At 44.9% G+C, this 18,898-nt stretch overlaps 1 protein-coding gene across 2 annotated transcripts in view; it reads right to left on the reverse strand.

The window, feature by feature from the left end:
• The window catches only part of AP2M1 (adaptor related protein complex 2 subunit mu 1), a 39,607-nt gene extending 39,241 nt beyond the window's left edge, over window positions 1–366 (reverse strand). The window contains exon 1 of one of the 2 annotated variants that reach the window (XM_077290136.1): window positions 253–366. The gene's annotated coding sequence lies outside the window, so the exon portion shown is untranslated. Of the gene's footprint in view, window positions 1–10; window positions 175–252 lie in introns of those variants that run through there. The other variant, XM_077290138.1, reaches the window with a different exon arrangement.
• Between the last annotated feature and the right edge of the window lie 18,532 nt (window positions 367–18,898).

An 18,898-nucleotide genomic window follows, 5' to 3' on the forward strand; every position in this document is an offset into this window, starting at 1 on the left:
CCATCACTACCTGCATCCTGAGGCGGAGCTAGCAGGCGCCCGGCAGCCCGGAGATACGGCGGCTCTGGGACCACACCCGGCTAAAGTGACAGCCGCGCCCGCGCACCCTCCAGCCCCGGGTGACGATAACAAATGCAGCCGGTATGCTGGTTACGGTCGCCCGTGTAACACCTCCATAGCCGACACAGAACACACCGACAATAATGGCCTCAGCATGAACGCGAGCTGTACGGTCTGTCATTGCCCCTTTACCTTCTCTCAATCCTAGTGCTTCTGAGGAGAGTGCAAGATGGCCGCTCCTCCCACCCGCTCCTTTCCGCAGTGCTTACGTCATCGCGCAGCTGCGTTTAATCAACAGTCGAGACGTGACTGGCAGGGGAAGCTTGCGCACGCGCACTAGACGGCGACGCGCGACTTGTCAGCTGACTGATCATACCATGTCACGTGATACTAAGAGCTTAGTAGTCCATCTATAGACCTCTGTGCCATGCACGTCTGTATACAGACCCGGACATGTATGTGCACAGATGACACCAGGTGGTCCAGTGCTTGGTGATGGAGGAGCGTGGCTCACACTGTCAGGGTCGTGCTGAATGGTCCATCTAGACAGTGCGATTTCAGGCCGTTAGTGGGAAGCAGCGTCTTGCACCTCCTGTTCCTGTGCGGTCACAGCTTCCATTGTGCCAAATGCATCTTACTGCCCACTGCTCAGCTGCCCTAAGCTTCCAGCTCCATGGCCGCAGGCGACACATTGCAGTGAGGGCACAGGCCGTGACAGGAGCTGGTGGGGCGATGTGGACGGTGTTGTTCCTGCTTCAGAACTAAAATACGCGTAATATACAGTAACATGCATCGTCTTACAGCTCTGGGGAAGCGGATGGGCTTTATGGGAATCTGCCCGCTGTGCTTATTATTCCCGCTGCGCACCCCAACCGCGGTGTGCGTTATATCCACAACACGTCACTCTCTCACGCAGGACCACTGAGTTTTCTGTGCTGATTTTCCCCATAGACTTATAGTACAGAGCAAAAGTTTGGACACACCTTCTCATTTAAAGATTTTTCTGTATTTTCATGACTATGAAAATTGTAAATTCACACTGAAGGCATCAAAACTATGAATTAACACATGTGGAATTATATACTTAACAAGAAAGTGTGAAACAACTGAAAATATGTCTTATATTCTAGGTTCTTCAAAGTAGCCACCTTTTGCTTTGATGACTGCTTTGCACACTCTTGGCATTCTCTTGATGAGCTTCAAGAGGTAGTCACCGGGAATGGTTTTCACTTCACAGGTGTGCCCTGTCAGGTTTAATAAGTGGGATTTATTGCCTTATAAATGGGGTTGGGACCATCAGTTGTATTGTGCAGAAGTCTGGTGGATACACAGCTGATAGTCCTACTGAATAGACTGTTAGAATTTGTATTATGGCAAGAAAAAAGCAGCTAAGTAAAGAAAAACGAGTGGCCATCATAACTTTAAGAAATGAAGGTCAGTCAGTCCGAAAAATTGGGAAAACTTTGAAAGTGTCCCAAAGTACAGTGGCAAAAACCATCAAGCGCTGCAAAGAAACTGGCTCACATGAGGACCGCCCCAGGAAAGGAAGACCAAGAGTCACCTCTGCTTCTGAGGATAAGTTTATCCGAGTCACCAGCCTCAAAAATAGCAGGTTAACAGCAGCTCAGATTAGAGACCAGGTCAGTGCCACACAGAGTTCTAGCAGCAGACACATCTCTACAACAACTGTTAAGAGAGGACTTTGTACAGCAGGCCTTCATGGTAAAATAGCTGCTAGGAAACCACTGCTAAGGGCAGGCAACAAGCAGAAGAGACTTGTTTGGGCTAAAGAACACAAGGAATGGACATTAGACTAGTGGAAATCTGTGCTTTGGTCTGATGAGTCCAAATTTGAGATGTTTAGTTCCAACGACCGTGTCTTTGTGCGATGCAGAAAAGGTGAACGGATGGACTCTACATGCCTGGTTCCCACCGTGAAGCATGGAAGAGGAGGTGTGATGGTGTGGGGGTGCTTTGCTGGTGACACTGTTGGGGATTTATTCAAAATTGAAGGCATACTGAACCAGCATGGCTACCACAGCATCTTGTAGTAGCATGCTATTCCATCCGGTTTGCGTTTAGTTGGACCATCATTTATTTTTCAACAGGACAATGACCCCAAACACACCTCCAGGCTGTGTAAGGGCTATTTGACCAAGAAGGAGAGTGATGGGGTCCTACGCCAGATGACCTGGCCTCCACAGTCACCAGACCTGAACCCAATTGAGATGGTTTGGGGTGAGCTGGAGCGCAGAGTGAAGGCAAAAGGGCCAACAAGTGCTAAGCATCCCTGGGAACTCCTTCAAGATTGTTGGAAGACCATTTCCAGTGATTACCTCTTGAAGCTCATCAAGAGAATGCCAAGAGTGTGCAAAGCAGTCATCAAAGCAAAAGGTGGCTACGTTGAAGAACCTAGAATATAAGACATATTTTCAGTTGTTTCACACTTTTTTGTTAAGTATATAATTCCACATGTGTTAATTCATAGTTTTGATGCCTTCAGTGTGAATGTACAATTTTCATAGTCATGAAAATACAGAAAAATCTTTAAATGAGAAGGTGTGTCCAAACTTTTGGTCTTTACTGTACTTTAGGAAATCCACAGGTAAAAGCACATGTAATCCGCACCTAAGTGTAGCAATACAGTTTTATCACACACTATACCAGGAAGAATCAGAAACAACGCAGCGTTATTAAAAACACGACATTAAAAAAAAACAAAAAAAAAAAAAACAGCGTGAAAGGTGAGGAAACGGTGCAGACAATCTGCAACATCAAAAACTCACCAAAATCTCATTGTAGGCACGGAGCCTTACTATAGCTGTTACACACAGATCTACAACCTTTTTGTCAAACACCCCTTCTGAGGAAAAACACACCAAAAGGTGTCCACTGTCCTAAGTCCAACTCTGGGTAACTATTCACTGGTAAAATGTCATTTTGTAAGCACTAACCTCCCAGGCCTGTCTGTGGACTGAAGCTTCGGATCGATGCTATTGCTTTGCTCTTGCTATCCGTCCCTTTTGATCTGTACAGGTTCGGGACGTCGGCCAGCATCACCCTGCATTATTTCTACGTCTCAAGCACTTGGCACTTTTGGAAATACTTTAGCACCTTCGTATACTGCTTCCTGAGATGTGTGGTATGATACATGTCACCCATAGATATGAACTGCTGCTTTATAAGACATTGCTTGCATTAGGTATTTACCGATGTCTATACACACTTTATATTTAATAATATCTGCATGTACTGATAATTTATTTACTTGCACAGTGCTTTTCATTTTCTGTACAGCATGTGTTGCCATCTCCTTTGTTCTATGTCATTATTATGTTTTTAAATTACATTGGTAATTGAAGAAAGATAATTATTCATTCTCTCACTTTTGGAGGATCTTTGTTCTCTCTGCTGGCTTAACCTTTTTTGTCTGTCACAAAGTAAATTATAAATCTCCACCCCTGAGCCTTTCTGAATGTGTTTTATTTTCTTCTGAGTTTTTTTTTTTAATTTCCTTAGTAAGTTACAAAAATGAGAACTGGCCGAGAAGGACCTGTATAATGTCTCCTCTCACTCCCTAAGGCCCCCTTCACCAGTCAGTGGCTCAGATACACGTGGTCACAGGTTTAACAGATACTAGAGACACTTACACACACACCAATTATAATCTGTAGTGCTGGCATCCCTGCATGCCTCCCCCCTCCCCGAGCAGGGACGCCGACTCACTCACCTCCGCCGCCCCCCTCCTTCTCTACTGCTGCCCAGGGTCTGCACACAGCTCTCAGATCCCCAGGCACTGTCCCTGGGGCGAGTGCATGCTCCCTCCTCCTTAAAAGGTCAGCGCTCACTGTCTTAGGGTACCGTCACACAGTGCAATTTTGATCGCTACGACGGCACGATCCGTGACGTCGCAGCGATCGTATGATTATCGCTCCAGCGTCGTAGACTGCGGTCACACGTTGCAATCACGGCGCTGGAGCGATGCCGAAGTCCCCGGGTAACCAGGGTAAACATCGGGTTACTAAGCGCAGGGCCGCGCTTAGTAACCCGATGTTTACCGTGGTTACCAGCGTAAAAGTAAAAAAAAACAAACCGTACATGCTCACCATCTGATGTCTGTCCGGTCCCTTGCCGTCCGCTTCCTGCTCTGACAGATCCGGCCGTACAGTGAGAGCAGAGCGCAGCGGTGACGTCACCGCTGTGATCTGCTCTCACTTTCCGGCCGGCAGACAGTCAGAGCGGGAAGCGGACGGCAAGGGACCGGACGGACATCAGATGGTGAGCATGTACGTTTTTTTTTTTTTTTTTACTTTTACGCTGGTAACCACGGTAAACATCGGGTTACTAAGCGCGGCCCTGCGCTTAGTAACCCGATGTTTACCCTGGTTACCAGCGAACGCATCGCTGGATCGCTGTCACACACAACGATCCAGCGATGTCAGCGGGTGATCAAGCGACGAAAGAAAGTTCCAAACGATCTGCTACGACGTACGATTCTCAGCAGGATCCCTGATCGCTGCTGCGTGTCAGACACTGCGATATCGTAACGATATCGCTAGAACGTCACGAATCGTACCGTCGTAGCGATCAAAATTGCACTGTGTGACGGTACCCTTAAAGTGTTCTCAGTCAGTGGCTGGGAGACGATTATTATTTAAGCCACTTCTGCCTGAATGGAGGTGCCTGAGCAACAAGTAAAGTCTGTTTTCTGCACTTGCCAGGTCCCCAATACTAGCCAGTCAGTTCACCTGTCCTGTACCTCACTGCCCATTCTTACCTCATGTCCCTGTATTCCAGCAGTGCCCTCCAGCACTTGCTTTTTTTTGTATCAGTCATACGCGCCTACACCAGCCTCTGTATATATCAGCTGTGCCCGCCAGCACCTGCCTTCCTTTAGATCAACCATGTCTACCTGCAGCAACCTCCCAGTACATCAGCAGTGCCTGCCTGTACATCTGCCATGCACGCCTGTACCAGCTTGCCTGTATATCAGCTGTGCCTGCCACCACCTACCTGCATCTGCCGTGCCAGTCTGTATTCATTGTACTTGCCTGCACCTACCGTGCTAGTCTGTATACCAGCCGTATCTGCCATGACGGTTTGTATATTCTTAGCCATTTTATGTACTGCCTTTTTGTGGGTCAGCTGACGTGCGTCCAACGTCCGTCTTAGAGTAGCACCTGGTGTCAATCTAGAGCCAAGTCTAACCCCACCATCAGGGCTCTAGCGAAGTCAGGTGTTCGCCTAGTCATGCCCCTCCAGGCTTTCCTCAGATCATGGCATAGTAGTTCCAACACCCCCGTTACAGTCTGCTCAGGCAATGAAATTCACTGCCTTCCTCTATCTCAGACCTGTATCAGGTAGTTTCCCAGAAGAAAGACCAGCAGGACAAAATCTTCTACCTGTGGACAGTGACCTGTCGCCTGCATACATTGACATCTGCAGCCACATCCGCACCCCTCCCCAAGCTGTGGCAACCTTGGCCCATCAGCCTGCCAGCTATATTCCTAGCTTTGAACCCCGTCTGTCAGATCCTTCACATTATGGCGGTGATCCTGCCTTATGTTGAAGGTTTAATTAACCAATGCACGCTGCATTTTGACCTCTTATTCCATAAGTTCGCATAAGACATGGTCAAAGTGCCTTTCATAGTGTCCCATCTCTCTGTCGAGGTCCTGGCTTGGCTCAATCCCCTATGGAGTGAAGGGATCCTCTAGTCTCCAACCTTCAGATTTTCTTAGAAGCCTTCTGCAAGGTCTTTGATGAGTCTGGCAGTGTTTCCTCTGCTGTATCCTCTTTCCTCAGGTTGCACAAAAAGTAACCTCACAGTGAGCCAGTACTCCGTCCGATTCCAGACCCTGTCCACCGAACTCGCCTGGGTCAAGACGCTCGTAGCCACCTTCTGGGAAGAGTTCAGGATAAGTTGGCTGGTCGTGATATTCCCACCTCACTAGATGACCCGGTGTCCCTAGCTACCAGAATTGACATCAGGATTCAGGAGCGCTACAAGGAGGTGGCCAGCGAGAGAAGATCTTTGCGCTTGACTCCTACCTTTCAAAGGCTGATCAAGCAACAGACCTCAACTTTGACACCTTCCTCGGAATCCGTGCAGATCGAACATGGCCAAACAATGGCAGGAGGACTGTCGTGCCAAAGGGAAGCATTTCTATTGTGGCAGTGCCGAACATTTAATCAGTTCCTGTCCTGAAAACACAGGAAACTCCAAAGCCTAGAGTCTGCTGGAGAGGCTACCCTGGGCAAGCACTAAGCCCCTACTTTCCTAACTCTCTCAGTATCAGTTTCCTGTGGCAACATCCATTTCACTGAATCGGCCCATCTGGACTCTGGTTCCACAGGAAATTTAATTCAACCGGCCACAATTACTCTATAGGTGATCAAAAACTTTTGGTGATAAAACTGGCTCTGGAGGAGTGTTGATTTTCACTTGAAGGAACAATACATCTGGTTATTTACACGGACCACAAGAATCTAGCCTATTTGCAGTCCGCACAGCAGCTTATTACCGGTCATGGCAGGTGGTCATTGTTCTTCGCCCATTTCAATTATATTCTCCTTTTCCAGACGACGAATAAGAATGTCAAGGCAGACGCACTCTCTACATCCTTTCCGTCTTCCGACCATGAGAAAGAGCCTTAACACATAGAATCATAGAATGTTAAGAGTTGGAAGAGACCACAAGTGTCATCATGTCCAACCCTTTTCTCAATGCAGCACAGGATTCAGTAAACCATCAGATGTCTGTCCAGCCTGTTTGAAGACTTCCATTGAAGGTGAAGTCACCACATCTTGTGGCAGCCTGTTCCACTCATTGAAGTTTTTTTCTAATATCTAATCTGTATCTTCTCCCTTTCAGTTTCATCCAATTGCTTCTGTTTCCATGTACAAATGAGAATAAGGATGACCCCTCTATATTGACACCCCTTCAGATATTTGTAGACAACTAATAAGTCTACTCTTAGCCTTCTTTTTTCGCAAGCCAGATCCTTTTAGGGTATGTTTCCACGTTCAGGAAACACTGCGTTTTTGACGCTGCGTTTTTCTGCAGCGTCAAAAACGCAGCGTCCAGATGTTACAGCATAGCGGATGGGATTTTATGAAATCCAGACTCCACTATGCGTTAAAAAACGCATGCGTTTTTGCCGCGAAAACGCATGCGTGGTGCGTTTTTTCGAAACGCAGCATGTTGCTACTATGAGCAAAACACGCAGGTACACCGCAGGTGACCTGCCAGTGACCTCAGGTGCAGTTTTGGTCAGGATTTTACCTGCATAAAATCCTGACCAAAGCCTGAAGCAAAACTGAACGTGGAAACATACCCTAACAGTTCCTCGTAGGACATACTTTGCAGTCCGCTCACCATCCTGATAGGCTACGTTCACATTTGCGTTGTGCGCCGCAGCGTCGGCGCCGCAGCGCACAACGCAAACAAAAACGCGGCAAAACGCACGCTAAAACGCTGCGTTTTGCGCCGCATGCGTCGTTTTTGGCCGAAAGTTGGACGCAAAAAAAATGCAACTTGATGCGTTTCTTGCGTCCAACGCTTGCGGCCATGCGGCGCAAAACGCAGCACAACGCATGTCCATACGCCCCCATGTTAAATATAGGGGCGCATGACGCATGCGGCGCCGCTGCAGCGCCCGACGCTGCGGCGCTGACCGCAAATGTGAACGTAGCCTTAGCTCTTCCCTTAACTTGCTCAAGTTTTTCAATGTCTTTTTTTAAATGTGGTGCAAAGAACTGGCCATAGTATTCAAGATAAGGCCTGACCAAGGAAGAGGAGAGGGGGATAATTGCTTCACATGATATAGCCTCCATCCTTCTCTTAAGGGTATGTTTCCACTGTCAGGATGGCCGGCAGTATCGCCGCAGCAGCGAAGCCGCTCGGCGCTAAGCCCCGCCCCCTTTCTGGGACGCGATCATGCCGGATGTGTTAACTCTTCACATCCGGGATGATCGCTCTCTCCCATAGGGCCGTGATATGCCTTGCGGGGACGCTGCGTCCCCGCAAGGTGTACGGACATGCTGCGATCTGAAAAGACGCGCAGCATGTCCGGAGTCGCAGGGCCGCCGCGTGCAGGTTTCCACGCATAGTGGAGACGGGATTTCATAAAATCCCCTCCACTATGCTGGAACATCTGGACGCTGCTTGTTTGACGTTGCAGCTCTGCGCAGCGTCAAACAAGCAGCGTTTCCTGACCGTGGAAACATACCATAATACATCCAAGAACTGTGTTTGCTTTTTTGCTGCTGAATCACACTGTTGACTCAAGTGCAGTCTGTGATCTATAAGTATACCGGAGTCTTTTTTACAGGAGTTGTTGCTTAATTCCAATCCTCCCATTCTGCAGATGTAAATTTCATTGTTCTTGCACAGACTTAGAATCTTGCATTTTCCCTGTGAAATACCATTCTATTAAGGTACCTTCACACTAAGCGACTTTGCAGCGAGAACGACGACGATCCATGACGTTGCAGCATCCTGGAAAGCGATCTCGTTGTGTTTGACACGCAGCAGCGATCTGGATCCCGCTGTGATATCGTTGGTCAGAGCTAGAAGTCCAGAACTTTATTTCGTCGCTGATCACCCGCTGTCATCGATGGATTGGTGTGTGTGACACCGATCCAGCGATGTGTTCACTTGTAACCAGGGTAAATATCGGGTTACTAAGCGCAGGGCCGCGCTTAGTAACCCAATATTTACCTTGATTACCATTGTAAAAGTTAAAAAAACCCCACTACATACTCACCTTGTGATGTCTGTCACGTCCCCCACCGGCGGCTAACCTGCACTGAATGTGTCAGCGCCGGTCGGCCGAAAAGCAGAGCACAGCGGTGATGTCACTGCTGTGCTCTGCTTTACAGCCGGCCAGCGCTGACACATTCAGTGCAGGGAAGCCGCCGGCGGGGGACGTGACAGACATCAGAAGGTGAGTATGTAGTGTTTTTTTTTTAACTTTTACAATGGTAACCAGGGTAAATATCGGGTTACTAAGTGCAGCCCTGCGCTTAGTAACCCAATGTTTACCCTGGTTACTCGGGTGCTGCAGGGGGACTTCGGCATCGTTGAAGACAGTTTCAACTATGCCGAAGTCGTTCCCCTGATTGTTGGTCGGTGGAGAGTGCTGTCTGTGTGACAGCTCCCCAGCGACCACACAATGACTTACCAACGATCGCATCGCTGGTCGTGATCGTTGGTAAGTCGTTTAGTGTAACGGTACCTTTAGTCACTGCTCATTGTTCAAGCTTATCTAGATCTTAATGAATCCTTTCAGTCTTCTCTAGTGTAAGGGTACTGTCACACTTTGATCGCTACGACGGTACGATTCGTGACGTTCTAGCAATATCCATACGATATCGCAGTGTCTGACACGCAGCAGCGATCAGGGATCCTGCTGAGAATCGTACGTCGTAGCAGATCGTATGGAACTTTCTTTCGTCGCTTGATCACCCGCTGACATCGCTGGATCGTTGTGTGTGACAGCGATCCAGCGATGTGTTCGCTTGTAACCAGGGTAAACATCGGGTAACTAAGCGCAGGGCCGCGCTTAGTAACCCGATGTTTACCGTGGTTACCAGCGTAAAAGTAAAAAAAACCAAACAGTACATACTTACATTCCGGTGTCTGTCCTCCGGCGTCTCAGCTTCTCTGCACTGTGAGCGCCGGCCAGCCAGAAAGCGAGCACAGCGGTGACGTCTGACGTCACCGCTGTGCTTTCCGGCCGCTGTGCTTACACAGTGCAGAGAAGCTGAGACGCCGGAGGACAGACACCGGAATGTAAGTATGTACTGTTTGTTTTTTTAACGTTTACCCTGGTAACCAGGGTAAACATCGGGTTACTAAGCGCGGCCCTGCGCTTAGTTACCCGATGTTTACCCTGGTTACCCGGGGACTTCGGCATCGCTCCAGCGCCGTGATTGCAAAGTGTGACCGCAGTCTACGACGCTGGAGCGATAATCATACGACGCTGCGACGTCACTGATCGTGCCGTCGTAGCGACGAAAATTGCACTGTGTGACGGTACCCTTAGCTATTCCTCCTAGCTTTGCATTATCTGCAAATTTGATTAGTTTACCTTCAGTTCCCTTATCTAGATCATTTAGAAAAATGTTGAACAACACTGGGGCCAGGACAGAGCCTTGTTGTACCTCACTTCAAACACTCTTCCAATTGGATGTGCAACCATTTATTACCACTCTGAGTATGATCACCGAGACATTTATGAATCCACCAAACCGTATATCAATCCCATACTTGGGTTTTATTTTATTTTTTTGAAGGATAGTGTGAGATAATTTATTGAATGCTTTCCTGAAGTTGAGATATACTATATCTACTGCATTTCCCAAGTCCACGCAGTCAGTGATTCCATCATAGAAGGAAATTAGATTAGTCTGGCATTATTTGTTTGCTAAATCACACCCTGGCTCTGGTTAATTACTGTATTCTTACACAATTACTAACATCCATGCTGTTTAATAATTTGTTCAAAGATCGATCCTGGTATAGAAGTAAAGCTCCCAAGCCTGTAATTTTCTGGCTCCATCATCTTTCATTTTTTTGAAGAGAGGGACATTTGCTCTTCTCCAAGCTTCTGAGACATCTCCTGTTCTCCAGGATTTTTCAACGATTTTGGCTAGTGGTTCTGCAGTTTCCTCTACTATCTCTTTCAGTATCCTAGGATGTAATTCATCTGCAACAGGAGATTTAAATTACCTAAGTGTTCCCTTACCATCTCTCTGTTTATAGATAGTGTGGATTCTTTTATTCCTTCGATGGCACCATAAACACTAACAATCAAAAGTGTCACCCAGAAATGGGAGTAATACATTTGCTTTATTGGCAACCAGCTAGCAAGTTGTGACTTAATAAAATGGTGCATTGGTAAATCCCATCCGTCAAACTATGCGCAAGTCCTGTACAGTGGCTTGTTACAGTATTCGCCACCCTTGGCTTTTTAACTATTTTGTTACATTAAACTATTTAGTGCTGACTATAAAAATATTTAAAGATGGTGAAGCAAAGTGATAAAAAAAAAATATATTAACCCCTTTCTGAGATTCAATGTACTATCCCGTCCAGGTGACTTGCGATCACGGGGGGAGGGCAGCCTGTTGCCAGCTGATTATCATAGCTGACAACTGGCATTATGGGCTAGGAGCGGTCACAAAACCGCTCCCGGCACTTCAACCCCCGGAACACTGCGATCAAACAAGATCGCAGCGCTCTGGTGGCATAGGGAAGTATCACGCAGGGACGGGGCTCCCTGCGTGCTTCCGAGACCCTCAGAACAACACGATGTGATCACATTGTTCCGAAGTTCTCCCAGCAGGCCCCCGGATCCAAGATGGCCGCTGGGTCCTTCCAGGTCCTGCAGGAAGGTGGCTTGTCAGTTCCTGCTCAGAGCAGGCGCTGAGAAGCCTCCTACACTGCCTGTCAGATCACTTATCTTACGCAGTGCTCTGCAAATTGTCAGATCAGCCACCTGAGTTTATATGGTGATATCCCACCCAGGGACAAAGTTTAAAAAAAAAAAAAAAAAAAAGTTTAACATGTGTAAAAATATATATATTTTTTTTTTAAACTCCTAAATAAAAAAAATAAATATTTTTCCAAAAAATAAATTTCTTTATGTAAATAAAAAAAACCACCACAATAAAAGTACACATTTAGTATCGCCGCGTCCGTCACGATCCGACCTATAAAATTGTCCCACTAGTTAACCCCTTCAATAAACATCGTAAAAAAAAAAAAAAAAAAAAAAGGCAAAAAAATGCTTTATCATCATACTGCCGCACAAAAAGTGGAACACGCAATCAAAAAGACGGATATAAACATTGTACCGCTGAAAATGTCATCTTGTCCAACAAAAAACGAGTCGCCATACAGCATCATCAGCAAAAAAAAAAAAAGTTATAGCCTCAAAATAAAGTGATGCAAAAATTTTTTTTTTTTTTATATAAAATAGTTTTTATTGTACAAAAGCGCCAAAACAAAAAAATTATATATGAGTATCGCTGTAATCGTGCTAACCCAAAGAATAAAATTGCTTTATCAATTTTACCACACGCGGAACGGTATCAACGCCCCACCCAAAAGAAATTCATGAATTACTGGTTTTTGTTCATTATGCCTCCCAAAAATCATAATAAAAAGCAATCAAAAAATGTCATGTGCCTGAAAAGTGTACCAATAAAAAAAAGTCAACTCGTCCCGCAAAAAACAAGACCTTACATGACTCGGTGGGCCAAAATATGGAAAAATTATAGCTCTCAAAATGTGATGCAAAAACTATTTAGCAATAAAGAGTCTTAGTGTGTGACAGCTGTCAAACAAAAACCCGCTATAAATAGTAAATCAAACCCCTTTCTCACCCTCTTAGTTAGGGAAAAAAATAGTAAAATTAAAAAAAAAAAGTATTTCCATTTTCCATTTTTAGGGATAGGGCTAAAGTTAGGGCTAGAGATGGGGTTAGGGTTTGGATTGCATTATTCGGTTGGGATTAGGGGTGTGTCAGGGTTAGTGGTGTGGTTATGGTTGGGATTAGGGGTGTGTTGGGGTTAGGGTTTGGATAGCGTTTACGGTTGGGATTAGGGGTGTGTCAGGGTTAGGGGTGTGTTGGGGTTAGGGGTGTGGTTATGGTTGGGATTAGGGGTGTGTTGGGGTTAGGGTTTGGATTGCGTTTACGGTTGGGATTAGGGGTGTGTCAGGGTTAGGGGTGTGTTGGGGTTAGGGGTGTGGTTATGGTTGGGATTAGAGTTAGGGGTGTGTTGGGGTTAGGGGTGTGGTTATGGTTGGGATTAGGGATGTGTTGGGGTTAGGGTTGGAGTTAGAATTGGGGGGTTTCCACTGTTTAGGCATAGCAGGGGCTCTCCAAATGCAACATGGCGTCCGATCTCAATTCCAGCCAATTCTGCGTTGAAAAAGTAAAACGGCGCTCCTTCCTTTCAGAGCTCTGCCGGAAACAGTGGTTTACCCCCACATATGGGGTATCGGCGTACTCAGGACAAATTGGACAACAACTTTTGCAGTCCAATTTCTCCTGTTACCCATGGGAAAAAATGGCTAAAAAAAAACCAAAACATTTTTGTGGGATAAAAAAATGATTTATTTTCACAGCTCTACATTATAAAACTTTAGTGAAACACTTGGGGGTTCAAGGTTCTCACAACATATCTAGATAAGTTCCTTGGGGGGTCTATTTTCCAAAATGGGGTCACTTGTGGGGGGCTTCTACTGTTTAGGCACATCAGTGGATCTGCAAACACAACAGCCCGCAGACCATTCCATCAAAGATTGCATAACAAAACACCACTACTTCCCTTCCGAGCCCTGACGTGTGCCCAAACAGTAGTTTTCTCCCACATATGGGGCATCAGCGTACTCAGGACAAATTGCACAACAACTTTTGGGATCCAATTTCTCCTGTTACCCTTGGGAAAATAAAAAATTGGTGGCGAAAAGATCATTTTTGTGAAAAAAAATGATTTTTTAGTTTTACAGCTCTACATTATAAACTTCTGTGAAGCTCTTGGGGGTTTAAAGTGCTCACCACACATCTAGATAAGTTCCTTAGGGGGTCTACTTTCCAAAATGGTGTCACTTGTGGGGGGTTTCCACTGTTTAGGTACATCAGGGGCTCTCCAAACGCGACATGGCGTCCGATCTCAATTCCAGTCAATTTTGCATTGAAATGTCAAACGGCGCTCCTTCCCTTCCGAGCTCTGCCATGCTCCCAAACAGTGGTTTACCTCCACATATGGGGTATCGGCGTACTCAGAACAAATTGTACAACAACTTATGGGGTCCATTTTCTCCTTTTACCTTTCGTAAAATAAAAAAATTGGATCTGAATTAAATTTTTGGTTTAAAAAGTTAAATGTTCATTTTTTTTTTTTTAAAAACATTCTAAAAATTCCTGTGAAGCACCTGAAGGGTTAATAAACTTTTTGAATGTGGTTTAGAGCACCTTGAGAGGTGCAGTTTTTAGAATGGTGTCACTTTGGGGTATTTTCTATCATATAGACCCCTCAAAGTGACTTCATATGTGATGTGGTCTCTAAAAAAAAAAAAAAAATGGTGTTGTAAAAATGAGAAATCGCTGGTCAACTTTTAGTCCTTACAGCTTCCTGACGAAAAAAAATTTTGGTTAATTTTTTGGTTTCAAAACTGTGCTGATGTTAAGTAGACATGTGGGAAATGTTACTTATTAAGCATTTTGTGTGACATATCTGTGTTTTAAGGGCATGAAAATTCAAAGTTGGAAAATAGTGACATTTTCAAAATTTTCACCAAATTTCCATTTTTTTCCCACAAACAAACTTAAGTCATATAAAAAAAATGTACCACTATCATGAAGTACAATGTCATGAGAAAACTGTCAGAATCACCGGGATCCATTGAAGCGTTCCAGAGTTATTACCTCATAAAGGGACAGTGGTCAGAATTGTAAAAAATTGGCCTGGTCACTAACATGCAAACCATCCTTGGGGGTTGTTAAATTAAATTTATGGGATCAAATAACTAAAAATTGGCCTGTGAATACAGGGAGAAAGATAAGTATTTGATACACTGCCGATTTTGCAAGTTTTCTCACCTACAAAGAACAGAAAATAAATTTTTATTGTAGGTACACTTCAACTGTAAGAGGCAAAATCTAAAAATAAAAACCAGAAAATCACACTGTATGATTCTTTTAAAATAATGAAAGTGCATTTTATTGCATGAATTAAGCATTTGATCACCTACCAACCAGCAAGAACTGTGGCTCTTATACAGTCATGGACACAAATTTTGAGAATGAGACAAGTATTAATTTTTCCAAAGTCTACTGCTTCATTTTTTCTAATGGCAATTTGCATATACTCCTGAATGTCAGTGATCAGCTTAACAGCAATTACTGTACTTGCAAAGTCAATATTTGCCCAGAAAATGAACTTTAACCCCCAAAACACATTTCAACATCATTGCAGTCCTGCCTTAAGGCCATGTGCACACGTTCAGTATTTTTCGCGTTTTTTCGCTATAAAAACGTGATAAAAACGCGAAAAAAACGCTAACATATGCCTCCCATTATTTTCAGTGTATTCCGCATTTTTTGTGCAAATGTAGCCTTTTTTTCGCGAAAAAATCGCATCGCGGAAAAAAAAGCAACATGTTCATTAAAATGCGGAATTGCAGGGGATTCCGCACACCTAGGAGTGCATTGATCTGCTTACTTCCCGCACGGGGCTGTGCACACCATGCGGGAAGTAAGCAGATTATGTGCGGTTGGTACCCAGGGTGGAGGAGAGGAGACTCTCCTCCACGGACTGGGCACCATATAATTGGTCAAAAAAAAGAATTAAAATAAAAAATAGTCATATACTCACCTTCGATGTCTTCCCGCCTCTCCGCTGCATGCTGCCGCTTCGGTTTCTATAACTGGTGTGCGGTGAAGGACCTGAGATGACGTCACGGTATTGTGATTGGTCGAGACCGGTCATGTGACCGCTCACGTGACCGCGACATCATGGAAGGTCCTGAACCACACCGGCATCTATAGGAACGGACACCTGCAGGTGAGTATAACCATTTTTTATTTTTTTATTTTTAAACATTCTTTTACTATAGATGCTGCATAGGCTGCATCTATAGTAAAAAGATGGTCACACTTGTCAAACGCTATGTTTGACAAGTGTGACCAACTTGTCAGTCAGTTTTCCAAGCAATGCTACAGATCGCTTGGAAAACTTTAGCATTCTGCAAGCTAATTACGCTTGCAGAATGCTAAAAACACGGAAAAAAAACGCAAAAAAAAAATGCGGATTTCTTGCAGAAAATTTCCGGTTTTCTTTAGGAAATTTCTGCAAGAAATCCGGACGTGTGCACATACCCTAAAAGGAGCAGCTAACATCGTTTTAGTGATTGATCCATTAACACAGGTGTGGGTGTTGATGAGGACAGGGCTGGCGATCAATCAGTCATGATTAAGTAAGAATGACATCACTGGACACTTTAAAAGGAGGCTGGTGCTTGGTATCATTGTTTCTCTTCAGTTAACCATGGTTATCTCTAAAGAAACACGTGCAGCCATCATTGCACTGCACAAAAATGGCCTAACAGGGAAGAGTATCGCAGCTACAAAGATTGCACCTCAGTCAACAATCTATCGCATCATCAAGAACTTCAAGGAGAGAGCTTCCATTGTTGTCAAAAAGGCTCCAGGGCGCCCAAGAAAGACCAGCAAACGCCAGGACCTTATCTTAAAACGGTTTCAGCTGCGGGATCGGACTACCAGCAGTGCCGAGCTTGCTCAGGAATGGCAGCAGGCTGGTGTGAGTGCTTCTGCACGCACTGTGAGGCGGAGACACTTTGAGCAAGGCCTGGTTTCAAGGAGGGCAGCAAAGAAGCCACTTCTCTCCAGAAAAAACATCAGGGACCGACTGATATTCTGCAAAAGGTACAGGGAGTGGACTGCTGAGGACTGGGGCAAAGTCATTTTCTCTGGTGAATCCCCTTTTCGATTGTTTGGGACATCTGGAAAACAGCTTATTCGGAGAAGAGGTGAGCGCTACCACCAGTCTTGTCTCATGCCAACTGTAAAGCATGCTGAAATTATTCATGTGTGGGGTTGCTTCTCAGCCAAGGGAATCGGCTCACTCACAGTCTTGCCTAAAAACACAGCCATGAATAAAGAATGGTACCAGAATGTCCTCCAAGAGCAACTTCTCCCAACCGTCCAAGAGCAGTTTGGCACCCAACAATGCCTTTTCCAGCATGATGGAGCACCTTGCCATAAAGCAAAGGTGATAACTAAAGGGCTCATGGAACAAAACAGAGATTTTGGGTCCATGGCCTGGAAACTCCCCAGATCTTAATCCCATTGAGAACTTGTGGTCAATCATCAAGAGACGGGTGGACAAACAAAAACCAACAAATTCTGGCAAAATGCAAGCATTGATTATGCAAGAATGGACTGCTATCAGTCAGGATTTGGTCCAGAAGTTGATTGAGAGCATGCCAGGGAGAATTGCAGAGGTCTTGAAGAAGAAGGGTCAACACTGCAAATATTGACTTGCTGCATTAACTCATTCTAACTGTCAATATAACCTATTGGTACTCATAATATGATTGCAATTATATTTCTGTATGTGATATAAACATCAGACAAACACTAATAAAAACCAGAGGGCAGCAGATCATGTGAAAATATAATTTTGGTGTCATTCTCAAAACTTTTGGCCATGACTGTAGACCTGTTAGTTTTTCTTTAAGCCGCTCTCTTAGGCTGCTGTCACACTAGCAGTATTTGGTCAGTATTTTACATCAGTATTTGTAAGCCAAAACCAGGAGTGGGTGATAAATGCAGAAGTGGTGCATATGCTTCTGTTATACTTTTCCAGTCCTGGTTTTGGCTTACAAATACTGATGTAAAATACTGACCAAATACTGATAGTGTGACGGCAGCCTTACTCTCCACTCATTACCTATATTAATTGCACCTGTTGGAACTTGTTACCTGAATAAAAGACACCTGTCCACACAAGCAAACTCCAACCTCTCCACCATGGCCAAGACCAAAGAGCTGTCTATGGACACCAGGGCCAAATTTGTATGCCTGCAAAAGCCTGAGATGGGCTACAGGACAAGAGGCAAGCAACTTGGTGGGAAGGCAACAGCTGTTGGCACAATTATTAGAAAATATAAGAAACAAGATGACTGTCAATCTTCCTCAGTCTGGGGCTCCATGCTACATCTCGCCTTGTGGGGTAAGGATAATTCTGAGGTCAGCAACAGCCCAGAACTACACAGGAGGACCTGGTCAATGACCTTAAGAGAACTGGGACCAGTGTCTCAAACATTACCGTCAGTAACACACTACGTTGTCAAGATTAAAATCCTGCAGGGCACACAAGGTCCCTCTAATCACACCAAAACATGTCCAGGCCCATTTGAAGTTCACCAATAACCATCTGGATGATCCAGAGGAGGAATGGGAGAAGGTCATATGGTCAGACGAGACCAAAATAGAACTATTTGGTATTCACTCCACTCGCCGTGTTTGGAGGAAAGCGGCAGAGTACAACCCCAAGAACCTTGTCACAATGTGAAGCATGGTGGCGGGAAGCATCATACTTTGGGGGTGCTTTTCTGGAAAGGGGACAGGACGACTGCATCGTATTGAAGGGAGGATGGATGGGGTCATGTATCGTGAGATTTTGGCGATTAACCTCTTTTCCTCAGTAAGAGCATTGAAAATGGGTTGTGACTGGGTCTTCCAGCGTGGCAATGACCCAAAACACAGCCTGGGCAACTAAGGAGTGGACCCGTAAAAAGCATTTAAAAAAGGTCCTCTAGCGGCATAGCCAGTTTCCAGGCCAGAACTGAATAAAACATTTTTTGGAGGGATCTGAAACCTGAAAGATCTGTATGGCGTAGTGGCCAAAATCCCTGCTGCAGTGTGTGAAAACTTGGTCAAGAACTACAGGAAACATCTGACCTCTGTAATTGCAAAAACAGATTATTGTACCAAATACAATAGGAAAACAAAACTTTTATATAAAAAAAAACTTATTTTATGCAATAAAATGCAAAAATCATAAAATATTTTTTTAAGAATCTGTCTTACAGTTGAAGTGTACCACGATAAAAATTACCGACCACTCCATTCTTGAGTGTTGTGGTGGTGAATACTTTTGCAAGCCACTGTATGTAGAATACATCTGTATGGTCCTGTATAGCTGAAATACCCACAACGCAATCCTTCATGACTAGCTTCATTTCGGACTGTTCAGTCTTTGTAATAAGTATGGTCAGTATTTGTAAGCCAAAATCAGG

This window comes from Ranitomeya variabilis, chromosome 2, assembly GCF_051348905.1.
Source record: "Ranitomeya variabilis isolate aRanVar5 chromosome 2, aRanVar5.hap1, whole genome shotgun sequence".
Taxonomy (NCBI): domain Eukaryota; kingdom Metazoa; phylum Chordata; class Amphibia; order Anura; family Dendrobatidae; genus Ranitomeya; species Ranitomeya variabilis.